Consider the following 21,382-nt stretch of genomic DNA (forward strand, 5'->3'; position numbering starts at 1 on the left):
TTTCCCTATGCACAATTGCATCATTACTACTTCGAATGTCTGTTAATTCACTACCCAGTGGTGCTGATAAGCTACGCTCGTCGTCACTATTATTTCTCAGTTTACTTTGGAGCCGAGTGTTACGTTATTCACACGCCATTATTGTCACAATATTTCACACGACAACACAGAAAAACACAATTTGAATAGCAAAAATAGGAGAACACACTAACACAGCACTGAAAATAATATCTTGTTAATTGCAAGCGTAGCTGCGAAATACTTGGCGCAAATCTACCTGCATGCCACAACTGTTTTACTGTACAACATTGAAAGACTGCAACTACAAAGGAGATTCTCTCTACACTTATACGCTAGCAATAAACAAAATCTACGCTAATTACACAAACTACAAGAAAAAATCAGAAGATTCCAGTGAGGTATCCTGGCAGGGTCGCCATATGAAACATCCCCTTAGAACCATTATACACGACTGTGCTGATAAACCTCTTACACTATTTGCTTTTCAAACAGCTGAGCAAAACTGAACGTACTCAAACATTCACTAAAGTGACACACAATATTTTTAGCGCAACGCAATCTGACTTTCAAAAATCCCTACAAAAGAATGGCCCTGACTAACATTAAACTATACCTTTCACAAATAACTTACCTCACAAAAATCTTCATTACTCGAACTACTGCAATACAGCGAGCGCCACTATTGCCAGCTAAATAAAAGATTCAAACTACAGAAGGCACTAACTACTGATAGGCATAGTTAGCAAATGAAAGATTTTAATGGAGAACAAACAATGTATTTACCTTAATATCATCACAAGTCATAATATATGTAATTTCAAAACTCCACCATCTCTCTCCTCACATCCACCACTGCTGGCGACTCACCTCTAACTGTGCAACGCTACGCGCTGTTCACATCCAGCTGCCGCTGCCCAACACTACAATGGCAGACAACAATGCAAACTAGCCACAGACTGCACACAGCACAGCCAGTGATTTTCATACAGAGAGCACTACGTGGCGGCGGCGTTACCAATATAAGAACCTAAACAGCCTACTTACATAAAGAAAACATAAACATCCCACTTACACTGCAACCAACCCGGCTGTGCGCTAAACATACTGTACCATTGAAACTTCCTGGCAGATTAAAACTGTGTGCCAGACCGAGACTCGAACTCGGGACCTTTGCTGTTCGCGGGCAAGTGCTCCACCGTCTGAGCTACCCAAGCACGACTCACGCCCCGTCCTCACATCTTTACTTCCGCCAGTACCTCGACTCCTACCTGTGAGGACGGGGCGTGAGTCGTGCTTGGGTAGCTCAGACGGTGGAGCACTTGCCCGCGAAAGGCAATGGTCCCGGGTTCGAGTCTCGGTGTGGCACACGGCTTTAATCTGCCAGGAAGTTTCATATCAGCGCACACTCGGCTGCAGAGTGAAAATCTCATTCTGAAAATATCCCCCAGGCAGTGGCTAAGCCATGTCTCTGCTATATCCTTTCTTTCAGGAGTGCTAGTCCTGCAAGGTTTGCAGGAGAGCTTCTGTAAAGTTTGGAGGGTGGAGACGAGGTACTGGCGGAAGTAAAGCTGTGATGATGGGGCGTGAGTCGTGATTGGGTAGCTCAGCTGCTGGAGCACTTGCCCGCGAAAGGCAAAGGTCCCGAGTTCGAGTCTCGGTTTGGCACACAGTTTTAATCTGCCAGGAAGTTTCATATCAGCGCACACTCTGCTGCGGAGTGAAAATCTCATTCTGGATACTGTACCACTACCTGGAGTTATGGTCTGGGGCGCGATTTCGTATGGCACCTGGAGTACTCTCGTGGTTATCAAACGCATCGTGACTGCGTATATGTCCGTCCGCATGGTGATTCAGCCTGTTGTCCTGTCATTCATGAACAGCATTCCAGATGGTGCTTTCCAAACGGATAACGCTCGCCTGCATACCGCTGTTGTCACCCATCATGTTCTGCAGTGTGTCGACATGTTGCCTTGGCAACAGATCTGTCTCCATTCGAGCACGTATGGGACACCATCGGACGACGACTCCTGCAATCATCCATTAAAGCATTAACCGTCCACGCAAGCGCACCAGGCTTGGAACTCTGCCCCACAAACTGCCATCCGGCACCTGTACAACACAGTGTATGCACGTTTGCATGCTTGCATTCAACATTCTGGCGGTACACCGGTTATTAATGTACCAACATTTCACATTTGCAATGGAATATCTCGTGCTTACAAATTGTAAGTAGGCTGTTCAGGTTTTTATATTGGTAACGCCACGTAGCGCTCTGTATGAAAATTACTGGCTGTGCTGTGTGCAGTCTGTGGCTAGTTTTCATTGTTGTTTGCCATTGTAGTGTTGGGCAGCTGGATGTGAACAGTGCGTAGCGTTGCGTAGTTGGAGGTGTGCCGCCAGCAGTGGTGGATGTGAGGAGAGAGATGGCGGAGTTTTGAAATTTGCAATACTGGATATCATGAACTGCTATATACATTATGACTTTTGAACACTATTGAGGTAAATACATTGTTTGTTCTCTATTAAACTCTTTCATTTGCTAACTATGCCTATCAGTAGTTAGTGCCTTCCGTAGTTTGAATCTTTTATTTAGCTGGCAGTAGTGGCGCTTACTGTATTGCAGTAGTTCGAGTAACGAAGATATTTGGTGAGGTAAGTGATTTGTGAAAGGTATAGGTTAATGTTAGTCAGGGCCATTCTTTTGTAGGGATTTTTGAAAGTAAGATTGAATTGCGCTAAAAATATTGTGTGTCACTTTAGTGAATGTTTGAGTACGTTCAGTTTTGCTCAGCTGTTTGAAAAGCAAATAGTGTAAGAGGTTTATCAGCACAGTAATTCAGAAATTGTTCTAAGGTGACGTTTCAAAATGTATTCCCCAAATTTCATTACTCTACATTAGTTATTGTTTGGTGTTCCGATTTTTATCCGTCAGTATATATATATATATATATATATATATATATATATATATATATATATATATATATCAGGTATGACAACATAAATTAAAACGTTTTCTCCCGTTATTCGGTAATTCTAAGAACAATAGGTTCAGCTAGATACTCTTGTTTCCCCTCTTCACCTCTGCGCCACGACTGATCATTTATCACAACTTTGAAATATAAAAAGGTCTTGATCGGAAAATTTTTTATTAAGCATTATTATGCTTTTCAAAATTTCGTCATCAAACTGAAGCTGTAGAATAAAGTGTACAAGAAAATTAACAATAGCGCATTGTTTGTGTTAAGTATGCATCTAAGTATTCCATATACAGAAATTCCAGTTAGTATCTTACGAGTACTTACATTAAAATCAAACTTTAGTACAAAACTCACGAAAGTGACCACACAGGCTGAATAAAATATAGATCTGATCTCTTGTAGACATATTTGACAACCCTGTTGTCTATTCGAATAGAATCAGTGCCAAACTGAGTGTGGCGACTAAGCAATCAAAGAAATAAACGAAGGCCAGTAGGTGGCACTAAACCATGGAAAGCAAGGCAAAAGAGTAACTTAGCAAACAACTATGCGTTACGATGAAGTACACGTCAGAACTACATGAACAAATTGGCAAAGATACATTATGCTATTTTTACAGAGAAGAAACTCATACTGACTGCGTGAAGTGTGCCTTGTGAAGAACGTTACAGAGACCGTCGTTAGCGAATAATCACAACGGAACTGATATTTACAAACATGTGGTACAATATAGATATAAAACCGATATTGATAAGAAATAAAATATAAGTTGTGAAGGAATAAGGTTACAACCATAGCTAAATAAAATGCTACATAAGTATCACCACATGTAGTCATTTTACATAGACGGACATATAATAAATGGCATAACAGTATCATTTATGTCAGCCCTGATTACTGGCAAGAATTTGAAATAAACAAAGAATTATGATACAGTAAATGGGATTTTTGTAACATTTTTTTAAACGTAATGGTCAGTATTAGATCGTATAGCTGTCCAGCTGTTACCAGTTAACAACTATCACAAAATGAAATGTTACTTCAGTATGACCAATTGTAATGGTCACGTTAGTCGAGCAAATAATGGATGGCATACAATGTAACCATTTAGGTAAGCCTGGATGAGTGACAACAATTTGAAATAAAACATAAACTAATATATCAATTTTTCTGTATTTCATATTAAGAAACGTAAAGGTGTAATATCACAATGTATAATAGTTCAGCTTGAAGTAGATGCGTGAGGAGCTCCAAGAAGCATCTTAGCATGTTGTTGTTGAGGATGTAAAGTTCGTATCAATGGTTGACAAAAACCAATGCCTAAGCACTCGTAACGCTGAAACAGTGGTCATAGCACCTTTATTGATTCCCTTTGGAGATATAGTTATACGGAATGCATTTTGCAAACGTGTACAACAACATGGAAATGTAGAACTATGCACAACAAAATAAGCTCTTTGAATTAGTAGGGATAGCCAAACGTTCAGCTTACGTAAGATTAACCACAATGTAATGTGGTAATGTACACTGATGAGCCAAAACGTTACGACCACCTGCTTATCAGATTGTTTGTCCGTCTTTGGAGAGAAATACATCACCGATTCTGCGTATCACGGATCCGACAGTTTGTTGGTAGGTTTGTGGAGCCACCTGTATGTGGCATTAGATGCCTACGCACAAGTCATGTAACTCGCGGCAGTAACGGGCCTGTGATCTGCGTACGCGGTGATGGCGCCCGTTAGCGACCCAGATGGGTTCCGTGGGATTTACATCAGGTGAATTTCGTCGCCGAGACATCAACGTGAGTTCACTGTAATACTCCTCACACCACTGTAGCACGGTTCTGGCTCCAAGACGCAGACAATTATACTACTGAAAGATGACATCGCGGTCGGGGGAGACATCAAGCATGAAAGGGATGGAGGCGATTGGCAGTTGTCAACGTATCTGGGCCTGTGATCTGCGTATGCGGTGATGGCGCCCGATAGCGACCCAGATGGGTTCCGTGGGATTTACATCAGGTGAATTTCGTCGCCGAGACATCAACGTGAGTTCACTGTAATACTCCTCACACCACTGTAGCACGGATCTGGCTCCAAGACACGGACAATTATACCACTGAAAGATAACATCGCGGTCGGGGGAGACATCAAGCATGAAAGGGATGGAGGCGATTGACAGTTGTCAACGTATCTGGGCCTGTGATCTGCGTACGCGGTGATGGCGCCCGATAGCGACCCAGATGGGTTCCGTGGGATTTACATCAGGTGAATTTCGTCGCCGAGACATCAACGTGAGTTCACTGTAATACTCCTCACACCACTGTAGCACGGTTCTGGCTCCAAGACGCAGACAATTATACTACTGAAAGATGACATCGCGGTCGGGGGAGACATCAAGCATTAAAAGGGATGGAGGCGATTGGCAGTTGTCAACGTATCTGGGCCTGTGATCTGCGTACGCGGTGATGGCGCCCGATAGCGACCCAGATGGGTTCCGTGGGATTTACATCAGGTGAATTTCGTCGCCGAGACATCAACGTGAGTTCACTGTAATACTCCTCACACCACTGTAGCACGGTTCTGGCTCCAAGACACGGACAATTATACCACTGAAAGATGACATCGCGGTCGGTAGAGACATCAAGCATGAAAGGGATGGAGGCGATTGGCAGTTGTCAACGTATCTGGGCCTGTGATCTGCGTACGCGGTGATGGCGCCCGATAGCGACCCAGATGGGTTCCGTGGGATTTACATCAGGTGAATTTCGTCGCCGAGACATCAACGTGAGTTCACTGTAATATTCCTCACAACACTGTAACACGGTTCTGGCTCCAAGATGCAGACAATTATACTATTGAAAGATGACATCGCGGTCGGGGCAGACATCAAGCATGAAAGGGATGGAGGCGATTGGCAGTTGTCAACGTATCTGGGCCTGTGATGTGCGTACGCGGTGATGGCGCCCTATAGCGACCCAGATGGGTTCCGTGGGATTTACATCAGGTGAATTTCGTCGCCGAGACATCAACGTGAGTTCACTGTAATACTCCTCACACAACTGTAGCACGGTTCTGGCTCCAAGACACGGACAATTATACTACTGAAAGATGACATAGCGGTCGGGGGAGACATCAAGCATGAAAGGGATGGAGGCGATTGGCAGTTGTCAACGTATCTGGGCCTGTGATCTGCGTACGCGGTGATGGCGCCCGATAGCGACCCAGATGGGTTCCGTGGGATTTACATCAGGTGAATTTCGTCGCCGAGACATCAACGTGAGTTTACTGTAATATTCCTCACACCACTGTAACACGCTTCTGGCTCCAAGATGCAGACAATTATACTACTGAAAGATGACATCGCGGTCAGGGGAGACATCAAGTATGAAAGGGATGGAGGCGATTGGCAGTTGTCAACATATCTGGGCCTGTGATCTGCGTACGCGGTGATGGCGCCCGATAGCGACCCAGATGGGTTCCGTGGGATTTACATCAGGTGAATTTCGTCGCCGAGACATCAACGTGAGTTCACTGTAATACTCCTCACACCACTGTAGCACGGATCTGGCTCCAAGACACGGACAATTATACCACTGAAAGATAACATCGCGGTCGGGGGAGACATCAAGCATGAAAGGGATGGAGGCGATTTGCAGTTGTCAACGTATCTGGGCCTGTGATCTGCGTACGCAGTGATGGCGCCCGATAGCGACCCAGATGGGTTCCGTGGGATTTACATCAGGTGAATTTCGTCGCCGAGACATCAACGTGAGTTCACTGTAATACTCCTCACACCACTGTAGCACGGTTCTGGCTCCAAGACACGGACAATTATACCACTGAAAGATGACATCGCGGTCGGGGGAGACATCAAGTATGAAAGGGATGGAGGCGATTGGCAGTTGTCAACGTATCTGGGCCTGCGAACTGCGTACGCGGTGATGGCGCCCGATAGCGACCCAGATGGGTTCTGTGGGATTTACATCAGGTGAATTTCGTCGCCGAGACATCAACGTGCGTTCACTGTAATACTCCTCACACTACTGTAGCACGGTTCTGGCTCCAAGACACGGACAATTATACTACTGAAAGATGACATAGCGGTCGGGGGAGACATCAAGCATGAAAGGGATGGAGGCGATTGGCAGTTGTCCACGTATCTGGGCCTGTGAACTGCGTACGCGGTGATGGCGCCTGATAGCGACCCAGATGGGTTCTGTGGGATTTACATCAGGTGAATTTCGTCGCCGAGACATCAACGTGAGTTCACTGTAATATTCCTCACACCACTGTAACACGGTTCTGGCTCCAAGATGCAGACAATTATACTACTGAAAGATGACATCGCGGTCGGGGGAGACATCAAGTATGAAAGGGATGGAGGCGACTGGCAGTTGTCAACGTATCTGGGCCTGTGATCTGCGTACGAGGTGATGGCGCCCGATAGCGACCCAGATGGGTTCCGTGGGATTTACATCAGGTGAATTTCGTCGCCGAGACATCAACGTGAGTTCACTGTAATACTCCTCACACCACTGTAGCACGGTTCTGGCTCCAAGACACGGACAATTATACCACTGAAAGATGGCATCGCGGTTGGGGGAGACATCAAGCATGAGAGGGATGGAGGCGATTGGCAGTTGTCAACGTATCTCGGCCTGTGATCTGCGTACGCGGTGATGGCGCCCGATAGCGACCCAGATGGGTTCCGTGGGATTTACATCAGGTGAATTTCGTCGCCGAGACATCAACGTGAGTTCACTGTAATATTCCTCACACCACTGTAACACGGTTCTGGCTCCAAGACGCAGACAATTATACTATTGAAAGATGACATCGCGGTCGGGGCAGACATCAAGCATGAAATGGATAGAGGCGATTGGCAGTTGTCAACGTATCTGGGCCTGTGATGTGTGTACGCGGTGATGGCGCCCGATAGCGACCCAGATGGGTTCCGTGGGATTTACATCAGGTGAATTTCGTCGCCGAGACATCAACGTGAGTTCACTGTAATACTCCTCACAACACTGTAGCACGGTTCTGGCTCCAAGACACGGACAATTATACCACTGAAAGATGACATCGCGGTCGGGGGAGACATCAAGCATGAAAGGGTTGGAGGCGATTGGCAGTTGTCAACGTATCTGGGCCTGTGTTCTGCATACGCGGTGATGGCGCCCGATAGGACCCAGATTGGTTCCGTGGGATTTACATCAGGTGAATTTCGTCGCCGAGACATCAACGTGAGTTCACTGTAATACTCCTCACACCACTGTAGCACGGTTCTGGCTCCAAGACACGGACAATTATACCACTGAAAGATGACATCGCGGTCGGGGGAGACATCAAGCATGAAAGGGATGGAGGCGATTGGCAGTTGTCAACGTATCTGGGCCTGTGATCTGCGTACGCGGTGATGGCGCCCGATAGCGACCCAGATGGGTTCCGTGGGATTTACATCAGGTGAATTTCGTCGCCGAGACATCAACGTGAGTTCACTGTAATATTCCTCACACCACTGTAACACGGTTCTGGCTCCAAGACGCAGACAATTGTACTACTGAGAGATGACATCGCGGTCAGGGCAGACATCAAGCATGAAAGGGATGGAGGCGATTGGCAGTTGTCAACGTATCTGGGCCTGTGATCTGCGTACGCGGTGATGGCGCCCGATAGCGACCCAGATGGGTTCCGTGGGATTTACATCAGGTGAATTTCGTCACCGAGACATCAACGTGAGTTCACTGTAATACTCCTCACACCACTGTAGCACGGTTCTGGCTCCAAGACACTGACAATTATACCACTGAAAGATGACATAGCGGTCGGGGGAGACATCAAGCATGAAAGGGATGGAGGCGATTGGCAGTTGTCAACGTATCTGGGCCTGTGAACTGCGTACGCGGTGATGGCGCCCGATAGCGACCCAGATGGGTTCCGTGGGATTTACATCAGGTGAATATCGTCGCCGAGACATCAACGTGAGTTCACTGTTATATTCCTCACACCACTGTAACACGGTTCTGGCTCCAAGATGCAGACAATTATACTACTCAAAGATGACATCGCGGTCGGGGGAGACATCAAGTATGAAAGGGATGGAGGCGATTGGCAGTTGTCAACGTATCTGGGTCTGTGATCTGCGTACTCGGTGATGGCGCCCGATAGCGACCCAGATGGGTTCCGTGGGATTTACATCAGGTGAATTTCGTCGCCGAGGCATCAACGTGAGTTCACTGTAATACTCCTCACACCACTGTAGCACGGTTCTGGCTCCAAGACACGGACAATTATACCACTGAAAGATGACATCGCGGTCAGGGTAGACATCAAGCATGAAAGGGATGGAGGCGATTGGCAGTTGTCAACTTATCTGGGCCTGTGATCTGTGTACGCGGTGATGGCGCCGGATAGCGACCCAGATGGGTTCCGTGGGATTTACATCAGGTGAATTTCGTCGCCGAGACTTCAACGTGAGTTCACTGTAATACTCCTCACACCACTGTAGCTCGGTTCTGGCTCCAAGACACGGACAATTATACCACTGAAAGATGACATCGCAGTTGGGGGAGACATCAAGCATGAAAGGGATGGAGGCGATTGGCAGTTGTCAACGTATCTGGGCCTGTGATCTGCGTACGCGGTGATGGCGCCCGATAGCGACCCAGATGGGTTCCGTGGGATTTACATCAGGTGAATTTCGTCGCCGAGACATCAACGTGAGTTCACTGTAATATTCCTCACACCACTGTAACACGGTTCTGGCTCCAAGACGCAGACAATTTTACTATTGAAAGATGACATCGCGGTCGGGGCAGACATCAAGCATGAAAGGGATGGAGGCGATTGGCAGTTGTCAACGTATCTGGGCCTGAGATCTGCGTATGCAGTGATGGCGCCCGATAGCGACCCAGATGGGTTCCGTGGGATTTACATCAGGTGAATTTCGTCGCCGAGACATCAACGTGAGTTCACTGTAATACTCCTCACACCACTGTAGCACGGTTCTGGCTCCAAGACACGGACAATTATACCACTGAAAGATGACATCGCGTTCGGGGGAGACATCAAGCATGAAAGGGATGGAGGCGATTGGCAGTTGTCAACGTATCTGGGCCTGTGTTCTGCATACGCGGTGATGGCGCCCGATAGGACCCAGATTGGTTCCGTGGGATTTACATCAGGTGAATTTCGTCACCGAGACATCAACGTGAGTTCACTGTAATACTCCTCACACCACTGTAGCACGGTTCTGGCTCCAAGACGCAGACTATTATACTACTGAAAGGTGACATCGCGGTCGGGGCAGACATCTAGCATGAAAGGGATGGAGGCGATTGGCAGTTGTCAACGTATCTGGGCCTGTGATCTGCGTACGCAGTGATGGCGCCCGATAGCGACCCAGATGGGTTCTGTGGGATTTACATCATGTGAATTTCGTCGCCGAGACTTCAACGTGAGTTCACTGTAATAATCCCCACACCACTGTAGCACGGTTCTGGCTCCAAGACACGGACAATTATACTACTGAAAGATGACATAGCGGTCTGGGGAGACATCAAGCATGAAGGGGATGGAGGCGATTGTCAGTTGTCAACGTATCTGGGCCTGTGATCTGCGTACGCGGTGATGGCGCCCGATAGCGACCCAGATGGGTTCCGTGGGATTTACATCAGGTGAATTTCGTCGCCGAGACATCAACGTGAGTTCACTGTAATACTCCTCACACCACTGTAGCACGGTTCTGGCTCCAAGACACGGACAATTATACCACTGAAAGATGACATCGCAGTCGGGGGGACATCAAGCATGAAAGGGATGGAGGCGATTGGCAGTTGTCAACGTATCTGGGCCTGTGATCTGCGTACGCAGTGATGGCGCCCGATAGCGAACCAGATGGGTTCCGTGGGATTTACATCAGGTGAATTTCGTCGCCGAGACATCAACTTGAGTTCACTGTAATACTCCTCACACCACTGTAGCACGGTTCTGGCTCCAAGACACTGACAATTATACCACTGAAAGAAGACATCGCGGTCGGGGGAGACATAAAGCATGAAAGGGATGGAGGCGATTGGCAGTTGTCAACGTATCTGGGCCTGTGATCTGCGTTCGCGGTGATGGCGCCCGATAGCGACCCAGATGGGTTCCGTGGGATTTACATCAGGTGAATTTCGTCGCCGAGACATCAACGTGAGTTCACTGTAATACTCCTCACACCACTGTAGCACGGTTCTGGCTCCAAGACACGGACAATTATACCACTGAAAGTTGACATCGCGGTCGGGGGAGACATCAAGCATGAAAGGGATGGAGGCGATTGGCAGTTGTCAACGTATCTGGGCCTGTGTTCTGCATACGCGGTGATGGCGCCCGATAGGACCCAGATTGGTTCCGTGGGATTTACATCAGGTAAATTTCGTCACCGAGACATCAACGTGAGTTCACTGTAATACTCCTCACACCACTGTAGCACGGTTCTGGCTCCAAGATGCAGCCAATTATACTACTGAAAGATGACATCGCGGTCGGGGCAGACATCAAGCATGAAAGGGATGGAGGCGATTGGCAGTTGTCAACGTATCTGGGCCTGTGATCTGCGTACGCAGTGATGGCGCCCGATAGCGACCCAGATGGTTTCCGTGGGATTTACATCAGGTGAATTTCGTCGCCGAGACTTTAACGTGAGTTCACTGTAATAATCCCCACACCACTGTAGCACGGTTCTGGCTCCAAGACACGGACAATTATACTACTGAAAGATGACATAGCGGTCGGGGGAGACATCAAGCATGAAAGGGATGGAGGCGATTGGCAGTTGTCAACGTATCTGGGCCTGTGAACTGCGTACGCGGTGATGGCACCCGATAGCGACCCAGATGGGTTCCGTGGGATTTACATCAGGTGAATTTCGTCGCCGAGACATCAACGTGAGTTCACTGTAATATTCCTCACACCACTGTAACACGGTTCTGGCTCCAAGATGCAGACAATTATACTACTGAAAGATGATATCGCGGTCGGGAGAGACATCAAGCATGAAAGGGATGGAGGCGATTGGCAGTTGTCAACGTATCTGGGCCTGTGATCTGCGTACGTGGTGATGGCGCCCGATAGCGACCCAGATGGGTTCCGTGGGATTTACATCAGGTGAATTTCGTCGCCGAGACATCAATGTGAGTTCACTGTAATACTCCTCACACCACTGTAGCACGGTTTGGCTCCAAGACACGGACAATTATACTACTGAAAGATGACATAGCGGTCTGGGGAGACATCAAGCATGAAGGGGATGGAGGCAATTGGCAGTTGTCAACGTATCTGGGCCTGTGATTTGCGTACGCGGTGATGGCGCCCGATAGCGACCCAGATGGGTTCCGTGGGATTTACATCAGGTGAATTTCGTCGCCGAGACATCAACGTGAGTTCACTGTAATATTCCTCACACCACTGTAACACGGTTGTGGCTCCAAGACGCTGACAATTATACTACTGAAAGATGACATCACGGTCGGGGCAGACATCAAGCATGAAAGGGATGGAGGCGATTGGCAGTTGTCAACGTATCTGGGCCTGTGATCTGCGTACGCGGTGATGGCGCCCGATAGCGACCCAGTTAGGTTCCGTGGGATTTACATCAGGTGAATTTCGTCGCCGAGACATCAACGTGAGTTCACTGTAATACTCCTCACACCACTGTAGCACGGTTCTGGCTCCAAGACACGGACAATTATACCACTGAAAGATGACATAGCAGTCGGGGGAGACATCAAGCATGAAAGGGATGGTGGCGATTGGCAGTTGTCAACGTATCTGGGCCTGTGATCTGCGTACGCGGTGATGGCGCCCGATAGCGACCCAGATGGGTTCCGTGGGATTTACATCAGGTGAATTTCGTCGCCGAGACATCAACGTGAGTTCACTGTAATACTCCTCACACCACTGTAGCACGGTTCTGGCTCCAAGACACGGACAATTATACCACTGAAAGATGACATCGCGTTCGGGGGAGACATCAAGCATGAAAGGGATGGAGGCGATTGGCAGTTGTCAACGTATCTGGGCCTGTGTTCTGCATACGCGGTGATGGCGCCCGATAGGACCCAGATTGGTTCCGTGGGATTTACATCAGGTGAATTTCGTCACCGAGACATCAACGTGAGTTCACTGTAATACTCCTCACACCACTGTAGCACGGTTCTGGCTCCAAGACGCAGACAATTATACTACTGAAAGATGACATCGCGGTCGGGGCAGACATCAAGCATGAAAGGGATGGAGGCGATTGGCAGTTGTCAACGTATCTGGGCCTGTGATCTGCGTACGCAGTGATGGCGCCCGATAGCGACCCAGATGGGTTCTGTGGGATTTACATCAGGTGAATTTCGTCGCCGAGACTTCAACGAGAGTTCACTGTAATAATCCCCACACCACTGTAGCACGGTTCTGGCTCCAAGACACGGACAATTAGACTACTGAAAGATGACATAGCGGTCGGGGGAGACATCAAGCATGAAAGGGATGGAGGCGATTGGCAGTTGTCAACGTATCTGGGCCTGTGAACTGCGTACGCGGTGATGGCACCCGATAGCGACCCAGATGGGTTCCGTGGGATTTACATCAGGTGAATTTCGTCGCCGAGACATCAACGTGAGTTCACTGTAATATTCCTCACACCACTGTAACACGGTTCTGGCTCCAAGATGCAGACAATTATACTACTGAAAGATGATATCGCGGTCGGAAGAGACATCAAGCATGAAAGGGATGGAGGCGATTGGCAGTTGTCAACGTATCTGGGCCTGTGATCTGCGTACGCTGTGATGGCGCCCGATAGCGACCCAGATGGGTTCCGTGGGATTTACATCAGGTGAATTTCGTCGCCGAGACATCAATGTGAGTTCACTGTAATACTCCTCACACCACTGTAGCACGGTTTGGCTCCAAGACACGGACAATTATACTACTGAAAGATGACATAGCGGTCTGGGGAGACATCAAGCATGAAGGGGATGGAGGCGATTGTCAGTTGTCAACGTATCTGGGCCTGTGATCTGCGTACGCGGTGATGGCGCCCGATAGCGACCCAGATGGGTTCCGTGGGATTTACATCAGGTGAATTTCGTCGCCGAGACATCAACGTGAGTTCACTGTAATACTCCTCACACCACTGTAGCACGGTTCTGGCTCCAAGACACAGACAATTATACCACTGAAAGATGACATTGCAGTCGGGGGAGACATCAAGCATGAAAGGGATGGAGGCGATTGGCAGTTGTCAACGTATCTGGGCCTGTGATCTGCGTACGCAGTGATGGCGCCCGATAGCGAACCAGATGGGTTCTGTGGGATTTACATCAGGTGAATTTCGTCGCCGAGACATCAACTTGAGTTCACTGTAATACTCCTCACACCACTGTAGCACGGTTCTGGCTCCAAGACACGGACAATTATACCACTGAAAGATGACATCGCGGTCGGGGGAGACATCAAGCATGAAAGGGATGGAGGCGATTGGCAGTTGTCAACGTATCTGGGCCTGTGATCTGCGTTCGCGGTGATGGCGCCCGATAGCGACCCAGATGGGTTCCGTGGGATTTACATCAGGTGAATTTCGTCGCCGAGACATCAACGTGAGTTCACTGTAATACTCCTCACACCACTGTAGCACGGTTCTGGCTCCAAGACACGGACAATTATACCACTGAAAGTTGACATCGCGGTCGGGGGAGACATCAAGCATGAAAGGGATGGAGGCGATTGGCAGTTGTCAACGTATCTGGGCCTGTGTTCTGCATACGCGGTGATGGCGCCCGATAGGACCCAGATTGGTTCCGTGGGATTTACATCAGGTGAATTTCGTCACCGAGACATCAACGTGAGTTCACTGTAATACTCCTCACACCACTGTAGCACGGTTCTGGCTCCAAGATGCAGACAATTATACTACTGAAAGATGACATCGCGGTCGGGGCAGACATCAAGCATGAAAGGGATGGAGGCGATTGGCAGTTGTCAACGTATCTGGGCCTGTGATCTGCGTACGCAGTGATGGCGCCCGATAGCGACCCAGATGGTTTCCGTGGGATTTACATCAGGTGAATTTCGTCGCCGAGACTTTAACGTGAGTTCACTGTAATAATCCCCACACCACTGTAGCACGGTTCCGGCTCCAAGACACGGACAATTATACTACTGAAAGATGACATAGCGGTCGGGGGAGACATCAAGCATGAAAGGGATGGAGGCGATTGGCAGTTGTCAACGTATCTGGGCCTGTGAACTGCGTACGCGGTGATGGCACCCGATAGCGACCCAGATGGGTTCCGTGGGATTTACATCAGGTGAATTTCGTCGCCGAGACATCAACGTGAGTTCACTGTAATATTCCTCACACCACTGTAACACGGTTCTGGCTCCAAGATGCAGACAATTATACTACTGAAAAATGATATCGCGGTCGGGAGAGACATCAAGCATGAAAGGGATGGAGGCGATTGGCAGTTGTCAACGTATCTGGGCCTGTGATCTGCGTACGTGGTGATGGCGCCCGATAGCGACCCAGATGGGTTCCGTGGGATTTACAACAGGTGAATTTCGTCGCCGAGACATCAATGTGAGTTCACTGTAATACTCCTCACACCACTGTAGCACGGTTTGGCTCCAAGACACGGACAATTATACTACTGAAAGATGACATAGCGGTCTGGGGAGACATCAAGCATGAAGGGGATGGAGGCGATTGGCAGTTGTCAACGTATCTGGGCCTGTGATTTGCGTACGCGGTGATGGCGCCCGATAGCGACCCAGATGGGTTCCGTGGGATTTACATCAGGTGAATTTCGTCGCCGAGACATCAACGTGAGTTCACTGTAATACTCCTCACACCACTGTAGCACGGTTCTGGCTCCAAGACACGGACAATTATACCACTGAAAGATGACATAGCAGTGGGGGGAGACATCAAGCATGAAAGGGATGGTGGCGATTGGCAGTTGTCAACGTATCTGGGCCTGTGATCTGCGTACGCGGTGATGGCGCCCGATAGCGACCCAGATGGGTTCCGTGGGATTTACATCAGGTGAATTTCGTCGCCGAGACATCAACGTGAGTTCACTGTAATACTCCTCACACCACTGTAGCACGGTTCTGGCTCCAAGACACGGACAATTATACCACTGAAAGATGACATCGCAGTCGGGGGAGACATCAAGCATGAAAGGGATGGAGGCGATTGGCAGTTGTCAACGTATCTGGGCCTGTGATCTGCGTACGCAGTGATGGCGCCCGATAGCGACCCAGATGGGTTCCGTGGGATTTACATCAGGTGAATTTCGTCGCCGAGACATCAACTTGAGTTCACTGTAATACTCCTCACACCACTGTAGCACGGTTCTGGCTCCAAGACACGGACAATTATACCACTGAAAGATCACATCGCGGTCGGGGGAGACATAAAGCATGAAAGGGATGGAGGCGATTGGCAGTTGTCAACGTATCTGGGCCTGTGATCTGCATTCGCGGTGATGGCGCCCGATAGCGACCCAGATGGGTTCCGTGGGATTTACATCAGGTGAATTTCGTCGCCGAGACATCAACGTGAGTTCACTGTAATACTCCTCACACCACTGTAGCACGGTTCTGACTCCAAGACACGGACAATTATACCACTGAAAGTTGACATCGCGGTCGGGGGAGACATCAAGCATGAAAGGGATGGAGGCGATTGGCAGTTGTCAACGTATCTGGGCCTGTGTTCTGCATACGCGGTGATGGCGCCCGATAGGACCCAGATTGGTTCCGTGGGATTTACATCAGGTGAATTTCGTCACCGAGACATCAACGTGAGTTCACTGTAATACTCCTCACACCACTGTAGCACGGTTCTGGCTCTAAGATGCAGACAATTATACTACTGAAAGATGACATCGCGGTCGGGGCAGACATCAAGCATGAAAGGGATGGAGGCGATTGGCAGTTGTCAACGTATCTGGGCCTGTGATCTGCGTACGCAGTGATGGCGCCCGATAGCGACCCAGATGGGTTCCGTGGGATTTACATCAGGTGAATTTCGTCGCCGAGACTTTAACGTGAGTTCACTGTAATAATCCCCACACCACTGTAGCACGGTTCTGGCTCCAAGACACGGACAATTATACTACTGAAAGATGACATAGCGGTCGGGGGAGACATCAAGCATGAAAGGGATGAAGGCGATTGGCAGTTGTCAACGTATCTGGGCCTGTGAACTGCGTACGCGGTGATGGCACCCGATAGCGACCCAGATGGGTTCCGTGGGATTTACATCAGGTGAATTTCGTCGCCGAGACATCAACGTGAGTTCACTGTAATATTCCTCACACCACTGTAACACGGTTCTGGCTCCAAGATGCAGACAATTATACTACTGAAAGATGATATCGCGGTCGGGAGAGACATCAAGCATGAAAGGGATGGAGGCGATTGGCAGTTGTCAACGTATCTGGGCCTGTGATCTGCGTACGCGGTGATGGCGCCCGATAGCGACCCAGATGGGTTCCGTGGGATTTACATCAGGTGAATTTCGTCACCGAGACATCAATGTGAGTTCACTGTAATACTCCTCACACCACTGTAGCACGGTTTGGCTCCAAGACACGGACAATTATACTACTGAAAGATGACATAGCGGTCTGGGGAGACATCAAGCATGAAGGGGATGGAGGCGATTGGCAGTTGTCAACGTATCTGGGCCTGTGATTTGCGTACGCGGTGATGGCGCCCGATAGCGACCCAGATGGGTTCCGTGGGATTTACATCAGGTGAATTTCGTCGCCGAGACATCAACGTGAGTTCACTGTAATATTCCTCACACCACTGTAGCACGGTTCTGGCTCCAAGACACGGACAATTATACCACTGAAAGATGACATAGCAGTCGGGGGAGACATCAAGCATGAAAGGGATGGTGGCGATTGGCAGTTGTCAACGTATCTGGTCCTGTGTTCTGCATACGCGGTGATGGCGCCCGATAGCGACCCAGATGGGTTCCGTGGGATTTACATCAGGTGAATTTCGTCGCAGAGACATCAACGTGAGTTCACTGTAATACTCCTCACACCACTGTCGCACGGTTCTGGCTCCAAGACACGGACAATTATACCACAGAAAGATGACATCGCGGTCGGGAGAGACATCAAGCATGAAAGGGATGGAGGCGATTGGCAGTTGTCAACGTATCTGGGCCTGTGATCTGCGTACGCGGTGATGGCGCCCGATAGCGACCCAGATGGGTTCAGTGGGATTTACATCAGGTGAATTTCGTCGCCGGGACATCAACGTGAGTTCACTGTAATAATCCTCACACCACTGTAGCACGGTTCTGGCTCCAAGACACAGACAATTATACTACTGAAAGATGACATCGCGGTCGGGAGAGACATCAAGCATGAAAGGGATGTAGGCGATTGGCAGTTGTCAACGTATCTGTGCCTGTGATCTGCGTACGCGGTGATGGCGCCCGATAGTGACCCAGATGGGTTCCGTGAGATTTACATCAGGTGAATTTCGTCGCCGAGACATCAACGTGAGCTCACTGTAATAATCCTCACACCACTGTAGCACGGTTCTGGCTCCAAGACACAGACAATTATACTACTGAAAGATGACATCGCGGTCGGGAGAGACATCAAGCATGAAAGGGATGTAGGCGATTGGCAGTTGTCAACGTATCTGGGCCTGTGATCTGCGTACGCGGTGATGGCGCCCGATAGTGACCCAGATGGGTTCCGTGAGATTTACATCAGGTGAATTTCGTCGCCGAGACATCAACGTGAGTTCACTGTAATAATCCTCACACCACTGTAGCACGGTTCTGGCCCCAAGAAACAGACAATTATACTACTGAAAGATGACATCGCGGTCGGGGGAGACATCAAGCATGAAAGGGATGGAGGCCATTGGCAGTTGTCAACGTATCTGGGCCTGTGATCTGCGTACGCGGTGATGGCGCCCGATAGCAACCCAGATGGGTTCCGTGGGATTTACATCAGGTGAATTTCGTCGCCGAGACATCAACGTGAGTTCACTGTAATACTCCTCAACCCACTGTAGCACGGTTCTGGCTCCAAGACACAGGCAATAATACTACTGAAAGATGACATCGCGGTCGGGGGAGACATCAAGCATGAAAGGGACGGAGGCGATTGGCAGTTGTCAACGTATCTGGGCCTGTGATCTGCGTACGCGGTGATGGCGCCCGATAGCGACCCAGATGGGTTCCGTGGGATTTACATCAGGTGAATTTCGTCGCCGATACATCAACGTGAGTTCACTGTAATACTCCTCACACCACTGTAGCACGGTTCTGGCTCGAAGACGCAGACAATTATACTACTGAAAGATGACATCGCGGCCGGGGGAGACATCAAGCATGAAAGGGATGGAGGCGACTGGCAGTTGTCAACGTATCTTCGATTACTACCACAGGTCCCACGCGAGCGCAGGAGAATGTCTCACATAGAGTAATAGTGCTCCCACTAGCCTCCGTCCGTTGCGCGCTACTCATTCCGAACCGCCATTCAACTGGATGACGGCGTTTGTAGAGAAAACCAGCGACCTAGTGTAGCAAAAATGCGATTCACCCGAAGAGCCGACGCGTTTCCATTGATCGACGGCCGAATGCGGGTGGTCTCGTGCCCACTGCAGTCGTGTATGACCATGTCTCTGGCTCAACATGTGAACACTTACGGATGGTCTGCTGCGGAGCTCCGTGATCAATAATGTACGATGAATGGAGTGCTCTGAAACACTTGTGCGTGCACCAGCTCTGCTTTCGGCCGAGATGCCACAGATCACCACCTATCCTACTTTACAGAGCAGACAAGCCACGTTCTGTGAAGAGTCGTGGACGTCCAACCATTTAGCACCTAGCGGTAGTTTCACTATTTCTTCTACCTTTTTCCGTAGGTACTCATGGCAGTAACATGTAAAAATTCGACCAGATTCGCTGTTTTCGTTCACAGGCTCTCCATAATGGTAATCCGCTCTTTGTCAAAATGGCTCATCTCAGTGGATTTCCTCATTCCCAGCCCACATCTTCGCTAGGGTGATGCACTGTCCGTGTCTCTCTGCTTACAGGCTTTTGTTACCGTGTCACCTGCCGGTATTGCCACCGGCCGGAATCCAACGCCAAGGTGCACTTTGTCCATAATGTTTTGGCTTGTCAGTTTACACGTAATGTAACTATATTTGATACGAAAAGTGAAATTTACTGTCCCCATAATGTGGAACGCATGGCGAAGAAGCAGACGAGTGTTGTGATAAAACTGTAAAGTACGTGAAATGAATAGCATGAAGTACTAATGTTGATGAAATGCCAAGTACCGATGCACCACGTATAATTAAAGGAGCTATCCAGCAAGGCAGTTACATTGTGGTGGCGGCCTACGAAAACAGTGACTCCATCTCTTGGGGTCGAGTGATTCTACAGAGGAATCCTGGCAAGACAGCCACATCACGTTGGCCCATGAAAATGGTGCATCATCTAACAGGGCAGATGTATTAACATCTATTCAGCTATAATTATTACATTCTGTATAACTCACAAATTATAGGTGATTATGGCAAATCGAAGCAACATTAGATAAATTGGGCCAAATACGAGATGCAATTCGTATAGTGTCTTCAAATAAATCCAAAAACCAGTTCCTATTGAAAAACTCCTTCCCACCTACTGAAAAACTCCTGCCCATTAAGTAAACGACGTATGACTGCGGCCTTCCTTGATGCCATTGTCAGTGACGACCTCCCCATCCTTCTCACCATCTCCTCTGCCCATGCCCCCCCCTCCTGCTCCCCACCCTCCCTCCCCACCGAAGTCCATCCACAACTACCGCCGCGCCGACTGGGATGCCTACCAGGAATTCATTGCCTCACACGTCGAAAGCCACCCCCTTACCTTTCACCATCCCGCTGACGTCACCCATGCCTCTCCTTCCTCCAGAAGATTATCACTGACCCTGTGGAGGCTCACGTTCCTACCAAACTCATCCACCCACACTGTTCTACACTTCCTACAAATGCCATCCATCTTCTCCATGAATCCCGCGGGCTCTACCGCTTATTCCTTCGCACCCATGACTGGGCTACACTCCTCCACCACCAGCAATTTCAATGATACATCCGGAACCTCTTCGTAGCAATGAAACGCCAGGACTGGCGCCATACATGTACATGCCTCAACTCTGCGCTCCCTGTTTACTCCTCCAAGTACTGGTCAGTCCTCCATCGCCTTACTGGTAGCCATCCCACCCCACATTATCCTCCTCTCCATGACAACTGCCCTTTCCCTGACAACCTCAGTAAGGCTAACCATTTTGCTTCTAACTTCTCCGAGGT

The sequence above is a fragment of the Schistocerca cancellata genome, chromosome 5 (genome assembly GCF_023864275.1).
Source record: "Schistocerca cancellata isolate TAMUIC-IGC-003103 chromosome 5, iqSchCanc2.1, whole genome shotgun sequence".
Classification (NCBI taxonomy): Eukaryota; Metazoa; Arthropoda; class Insecta; order Orthoptera; family Acrididae; genus Schistocerca; species Schistocerca cancellata.